The sequence below is a fragment of the Hevea brasiliensis genome, chromosome 14, assembly GCF_030052815.1.
Source record: "Hevea brasiliensis isolate MT/VB/25A 57/8 chromosome 14, ASM3005281v1, whole genome shotgun sequence".
In the NCBI taxonomy this organism is placed as follows: Eukaryota; Viridiplantae; Streptophyta; class Magnoliopsida; order Malpighiales; family Euphorbiaceae; genus Hevea; species Hevea brasiliensis.
The window spans coordinates 58,425,520-58,433,011 of record NC_079506.1 but is presented as its reverse complement, the minus strand read 5'-3'; the positions used below and the strand labels follow the sequence as shown (position 1 = coordinate 58,433,011).

The 7,492-nt window shown below is 45.7% G+C and overlaps 1 long non-coding RNA gene across 1 annotated transcript; it reads right to left on the bottom strand.

Moving 5' to 3' along the window:
* Positions 1-314: 314 nt before the first annotated feature.
* Positions 315-1,587, bottom strand: LOC131173317 (uncharacterized). The gene is made up of 3 exons (XR_009143572.1): positions 1,330-1,587; positions 1,070-1,227; positions 315-622 (listed from the first exon to the last, which is right to left on the bottom strand). It is a non-coding gene; the product is annotated as an uncharacterized LOC131173317 (long non-coding RNA).
* Positions 1,588-7,492: the final 5,905 nt, after the last annotated feature.

The window sequence follows — 7,492 nt, the reverse complement described above, 5'->3', positions numbered from 1 at the left end:
TTTTGAACAGGAGTGAGCGTTCGACTCAGAGAGTAAAATATCAATTTTAACCATAATCTCTATAACTATCTAAAACTAATGCACCCTGTAGAGTGAAATGCAACATCAACATCATTTTCACATCATAACATCAAAAAGGTAATTTGGAGCACTCACACACCCTGTAGTATCAATCATAACATATGGGAGTGATCCCTATACTGACTCTCTTAAATCCAACTCAGTGCCGAATTACTCAAGCTCGGAATTCCACTTAATAAGCAAATCGAGGGTCCCAATAATTACTCAAGCCGTGACTACCCCTCGAAAGATCGGGTCCCAGCGAATTACTCAAGCCGTGACTACCCCGTCCTATCCATAGTCCACACCATATCACACGCACGCCAACGCACGCACACTGCTCCAAATTACCACAACAACATCCATGGCACATCAACAGTTATGAATGCAACATAAATCGTGCCTAGAGTTTAACTACATAAATATATGCATATAAGTGATGCATGGGCATGCTTGAACATATAATAATATCGAAATTACAATTAAAATTAATATTCTACTCACAGACTTGACGATGGTCACTGAGGCGGCTGGGCGGAGGAAGAAGGCTGTCCCGGCTCACCTGACAATTTTATTACAATCATTTAATAAATTTGACTCAATACAAACAAAGAAAAAGACCAATACGTCCTAAGTCGTGCCGAAAATCCGGCAGAGTCTCCCCTATACCTAGGACTTACCCAACCTGCAAAAGGGCTCAAAATACACTTCTATACTCACAATCCATATATCCACAACTCAATCACATCACACAGCCCCTCCTGGGCCCATCAAATCAATCATCCATCATAATATGTAAAATTTCAATTTAGTCCCTATAATTGACCATTTTTGCAAAAACTGCCCAAATCAGCTCTAAAAATTCTAAAACTTTGCCCCGCGGTCCTTAGCAATATTACTAAGCTATTGCAAGAAGAATCATAATTTTCTAAGCTACCACAAATATTTTAAGAATTTTTAATCATATTTAAGCACTAGAAGATTACGTAAAAACAAGGTTCGGGTTTACCTTTGCCGATTCCGACTTCGGGAACGCGCTCGGGACGTCTGACAATGGGGGGCTAGCCAAAACCTCGGTCCAATTCGGAGACTTTTCCGGTAATGGGTCTGTCTGGCCGGAATTTCGCAGACCCGGTCAACTGTCGAATTTCCGCGAATCGAGGATACCTTCACGAAGCCCATAACACGGGGGTTAGTACATAAACTTTTCAGAATTTTCTAAGCTCATTTAATGCTCGGAAAAACACTGCGAAGTTCCGTGGGACCCACCGAAAAACGGTGTCGAAAAAATTCAAAATTTATGTCGTTGCGAAGCTCTCGACGAGTGGAGCGTGCTGGTAGCCTCGGTTTTCTCGTGGGATTCACGGTTTTCGAGAAATCTAGCCCAAAAGTAGAAATGGGCTAAAAACTTCCCGAGCAAAAATTGGACAAACCGCTCGATGGATTTCGGCGTTCTTGGTGTCTATGGAAAGCTCTCGCCAAGTAGATGATTTTAGACACAAGACCCGGTCCAATTGGTGGCCGGATCGACCGAATTTTGGCCGGGAAAGCCGAAACGTCGCGCGCACAGGGGAGGGGCGTTCGCGCTGCTGACCGTTGGGGCGGCGGCCTACCGAATACCGGAGGCACAGGCGAGGTGGGGACGCAGGGGAGGCGGCTGGCCGGCGGCAGGGGAGGGGAGGAGAGAGAAAAGAGAGAGAAGAGGGAGAGGGAACGTCGCGCGCGGGAGGAAGAAAAAGGGAAGAAGACCGGTACGATTCGACCGGTCCGATCCGGTCTGGTTCGATTCGGTCGGTTCGATTCAGAATACAAAATTTTGAATTTTTACTCTGCCTCGGGACCGAAAACGAGGTCCAAAAATTCCGAAAAAATTCCAGAAAACTCAGAAAAATACGTAGACTCCAAATATATTTTTAGTTTTGCCACGTGGTCTTTAAATTAATTTTTAAAAATCATCAAAGTTTATATTTTCGGAAAATCGAACCCGATTTTTAAAATCCAAAAAATCTCAAAAAAATTCCTAAAATTTAAATAAAATTAAAATACAAAAAATGCTCATAAAATTTAAAATTTTGGGGTGTTACATTCTTCCCCCCTTACAGAAAATTCGTCCTCGAATTTTACACAAGGCAGAATAAAGCACATGATTATACATTAAACAGATAAGGGTACTTGCTACGCATGTCCCGTTCTGACTTCCAGGTGCACTCTTCCACTGACTGACTCCTCCACAAAACCTTAACCATAGGGATCTGTTTGGATCTCAGCTGTCTCACTTGGTAGTCCACTATGGCTACAGGCTGCTCCTCAAATGTCAAGTTCTCCTTTAGCTCTATCACATCCTAAAGACATGAGAAGGATCGGGAATATATTTCCTGAGCATGGAGATGTGAAACACGGGATGAACGTGAGAAAGGTTGGGTGGTAGCTCCAACCGGTAGGCAACTGCTCCAACTCTATCCGTAACCTCAAAAGGTCCGATATACCGAGGTGTCAACTTGCCCTTCTTTCCAAATCTCATGACTCCCTTCATTGGAGAAATCTTCAGGAATACATAGTCGCCCACTGCAAACTCCACATCCTTCCGTCTGGGGTCTGCATAACTCTTCTGTCTACTGAAAGCTGTCCTCAGTCGTTCCCTGATTAAAGGAACTACCTCTGAAGTGTATTGCACTAGGTCTACATCATGCACCTTCGCTTCACCCATTTCTGTCCAACACAGAGGAGACCTACACTTTCTTCCATATAGTGCCTCATAGGGTGCCATCCCTATGCTGGAGTGATAACTGTTGTTGTAGGCAAACTCCACCAAAGCTAGCTGCTCATCCCATTGACCTCCAAAATCCAAGACACTCATGCGAAGCATGTCTTCCAGTGTTTGGATTGTCCTTTCGGACTGTTCGTCTGTCTGAGGGTGGAAAGCCGTACTGAAGTTCAACTGTGTGCCAAGTGCTTCCTGTAACTTTCTCCAAAACCGAGAAGTGAACTGGGGCCCTCTGTCAAATATTATGGAAGCCGGAACTCCATGCAATCTGACTATTTCTCGAATGTAGAGCCGGGCATACTGTGCCACAGAATATGTAGTCTTCACAGGTAAGAAGTGAGCTGATTTGGTCAAGCGGTCTATAATTACCCATATCGAATCATATCCTCGCGTGGTACGAGGCAACCCAGTCACAAAATCCATAGTGATCATTTCCCACTTCCATTCTGGGATAGGGAGCTCTTGCAGCTTCCCTGACGGTCTCTGGTGTTCAAACTTCACCTTCTGACAAGTCAAGCACTTGGACACAAAGTCTGCTATGTCTCTCTTCATACCATTCCACCAGTAGCTATCTTTCACATCATGGTATATCTTGGTGGAACCTGGGTGGACACTGTATAGTGTGTAGTGTGCCTCTCGCATGATTTCATTCCTGAGGTTGTCTACATCGGGCACACATATCCTAGAACCTTGTACTAGGGCACAATCATTGGCAAATCCAAACTCACCACCTTCACCTTGCTGTACTATTTCTATGATCTTCATCAATTGTTGGTCTCTGTGCTGGGAAACTCTAACTCTGTCCCTCAAGTCTGGCCTCACTGAAAAGTGAGCCAACAATACCCCCTCATCTGAAAGATCTAGGATTAAACCTTGATCCATCAACTCATGTACCTCCTGAATCAATGGTCTCTTCTCTACTGAAATGTGCGCCAAACTGCCAGAAGATTTTCTGCTCAAGGCATCTGCTACAACATTGGCCTTCCCAGGGTGGTACTGGATGGTGCAATAATAGTCTTTCAGAAGCTCCATCCATCTCCTCTGTCTCAAGTTTAAATCCCTCTGCTGGAAGATGTACTTCAAACTCTTGTGGTCGGTGTATATCTCGCACACTTCACCATACAGGTAGTGTCTCCAGATCTTTAGTGCAAAGATTACAACCGCCATTTCCAAATCATGGATGGGGTAGTTCTGCTCATGCCTCTTTAGCTGCCTTGAAGCATAAGCCACTACCTTTCCATTCTGCATCAAAACACACCCTAGGCCAACTCTGGAGGCGTCACAATACACGGTGTATCCTTCACCAATCACAGGTAGTGTCAACACAGGGGCAGTAGTTAGACACTCCTTAAGCTTCTGGAAACTCACCTCACAGTCATCTGTCCAAATGAATGGAACATTCTTTCTGGTCAACTTAGTTAGGGGAGCCGCTATCCTGGAGAAATCTTGTACAAAAGCACTTTGTGTAGCCGACTAAACCAGAAAACTTCGCACCTCGGTGGTATTTGTAGGCCTAAGCCAATCGATTCTGACTTCAATTTTCTTGGGATCTACTCGAATGCCGTCCCTAGAAACCACATGTCCCAAGAATGAGATGCTTTCTAGCCAAAATTCACATTTTGAAAATTTGGCATATAGCTGGTGCTCCCTCAACGTCTGCAACACCATCCTCAAGTGCCACACGTGTTCTTCCTCGGTCCGAGAGTATACCAGAATGTCATCTATGAATACGATGACAAAACGGTCCAAAAATGGCTTGAACACCCTGTTCATCAAGTCCATGAAGGTTGCTGGTGCATTAGTGAGTCCAAAAGACATCACCAAGAACTCATAATGACCATACCTTGTCCTGAATGCCGTTTTGGATACGTCCTCATTCCTGATTCTCAACTGATGGTAGCCTGATCGCAAGTCTATCTTGGAAAAGAATCTAGCTCCTTGGAGCTGATCAAACAGATCATCGATCCGAGGAAGTGGATACTTGTTCTTCACTGTCACCTTGTTCAGCTGTCTGTAGTCAATGCACAACCTCAATGACCCATCCTTCTTTCTCACAAATAGAACAGGAGCACCCCAGGGTGAAGTGCTCGGACGTATGAAACCCTTGTCCAAAAGCTCCTGTAGTTGCTCTTTTAACTCTTTCAATTCTGCTGGTGCCATCTTGTAAGGTGGCATTGATATGGGGTTTGTACCCGAAACAACATCAATGCAGAACTCTATTCCCCTTTCTGGTGGCAACCCTGGAAGTTCCTCTGGGAAGACATCCATAAATTCTCTGACAACAGGAACATTTCCCATGCTGACACCTTCTACAGATGTATCTCTCACCAATGCCAAATACCCTTGGCATCCACGCCTCAACATTTTTCTGGCACTAATTGCTGACACCAAGTTATATGGAGCTACGCTCCTGTCACTATCAAAGCTAAACTCTTCCACACCAGGTATGTGAAAATACACCTTTTTGTTCCTGCAATCTAAAGTGGCATAGTAAGTTGCCAACCAATCCATTCCCAAGATTACATCGAAATCCATTACTGGTAGAGGAACCAAGTCGGCTGGGAGGATCTTTCCATCCACTACTACTGGGCTACCCGGAAAAACCATGTCTACATCTATGTTGTCACTAAGTGGGGTAGCTACCGACAAAGGACATTCTAAGGTTGTAGGGTTTTTACCCAACCTCATGGCAAACACAGGGGAGACAAATGAGTGCGTAGCACCCGGATCTATCAAAACACGAGCCTCATAAGAACAGACCAGAAGAATACCTGCCACAACTGCATTTGAAGCTTGAGCATCCTGGTGGGTCAGGGTGAAAACCCGAGCTTGACCCCTACCCTGAGTGGCAGAACCCTGATACTGGCTTCTACCTCCTGATCTGCCTCCAAATCCACGTCCCCCTTGTCCTCACATTGGCACATCGATCGCTGCCATGTTGGAAGCACCGGATACAATTGTCGAGGAACATTCGCAATGAACCTTGTGACCCCATCGTGGCTCGAACACGGGCATTCTCTAGCAAAGTGACCAGTTGGCCACACACCGAAGCATACTCTGATCCCATCAAACAAGGTCCTGAATGTCCTCTTCCACATGTGCACAAGGTGCCAAGGAGGATCTGAACTGCACCAGGCTGCTGTACCCGGCGTGACCACCGCTGGATCCGCACTGGTGCAATCCTCGTGGTCCGTGTCTAAAACCACTTCTCTTGCTCCTACCCTTTCCTCTGTAATTACTCGCCACCACTATCCGGAGTACCCATTTGGGAACACACAAGAACCCTCTCGCTCTGTTTTCTTTGCTCTTCCATTGTCATCCACAAAGATAGCTAATCTCTATCTGCAGCTCGATCAACTACCACGTCAAAAGACCGATCGGACATCATGGCCGGTTGCATACCTCTGTCAAGCCCCTTTAGGAACCTCTTCACCTTCATAGTTTCGTAGCTATTCTTTGTAGGGGCATATCTGCTCAATTCGAAGTGCAGAGCATATTCATCTACAGACCTGCCATTCTGTCTTAGGGCCTCACAGGCCCACTTTTTCTGATCTCTGAAGCTTTCTGGCACAAACCGATTGATGAACAGTTCCACAAACTGAGCCCATGTCAAACCCTCCATCCGGTAACACGTAGTCATTCATCCATTGTCTAGGCATAGGCCCCATGACATGCCGCATACACTCTATCAATCTTCTATCGACCAATCAGTAATTACATTTCTGCTGTCTGCAGGAATCCAAAAACCGATATGCATCGTCTGACACATCATAAGTACCAGGCACCAACTTCTTGAAATTAATTATCTGTTTATAAGGTTCCTGGCTTGGTGCGGTGGACTGCTGCTGCTGTGGAGGGTGGACCATATACTGCGCCATCATGTCGATGGTTCTCTGCGAACCCGGCTAGAGTAGGCCGCCATGGGGTCCATGGGACCTGCGCCATAAAAGATCGATCTCAGTCTTGGTGGTAGCGCTCTTCTACTTGAGCGGCTCTAGGCCTCCTACCCGCCTCCTCGGGCGGCGCCTCATCTGTCTTGACACCTCGTCGAGCACATCGCTCTGGTGCGATGGCGGCTCTCACCTTCTACTCATTTTCCTGAAATTCAGCAGCATTAGCCCACAAAATTTAAAACTGCACATTACACAGCTCTATAGACTCATATTTATATACAATATATGAAGCAGAAACTAGAAGCAAAGACGACAATGCAAGACGAATGTGGACCCTATTTTTTCGCATGTGACTCCTAGTAGACTCTTCCCAACACTTTAGACAAACATTCCCTAAAAATCTGGAGCCTAAGCTCTAATACCACATTTGTCACGACCCAACCTATGGGCCGGACCGGCACTAGGACCTGGGCCAGCCTAAAGCCCCCGAGGCCCGTAGTAAGCCTAACTGTTCATTTACCCAATTCTAAGGCCCATTTGGGCCCAATTTCAAGAAAACAAACGGACAGAGTCCGGCCATAAAATGGACTTTCCAACGGGGAGTTTTCGACTCATCCGACCTGTAAACACAATAAATTCTCAAATGGGGAGCTCAGCTCACCCTCCACATACTCATCAACATAATAACAAATGGGAGCTCAGCTCCCTCATCCAATCCATCAAAACAGACATAGAATATTAAGTTTACAGGTCCAACATGATAATAATATTACAG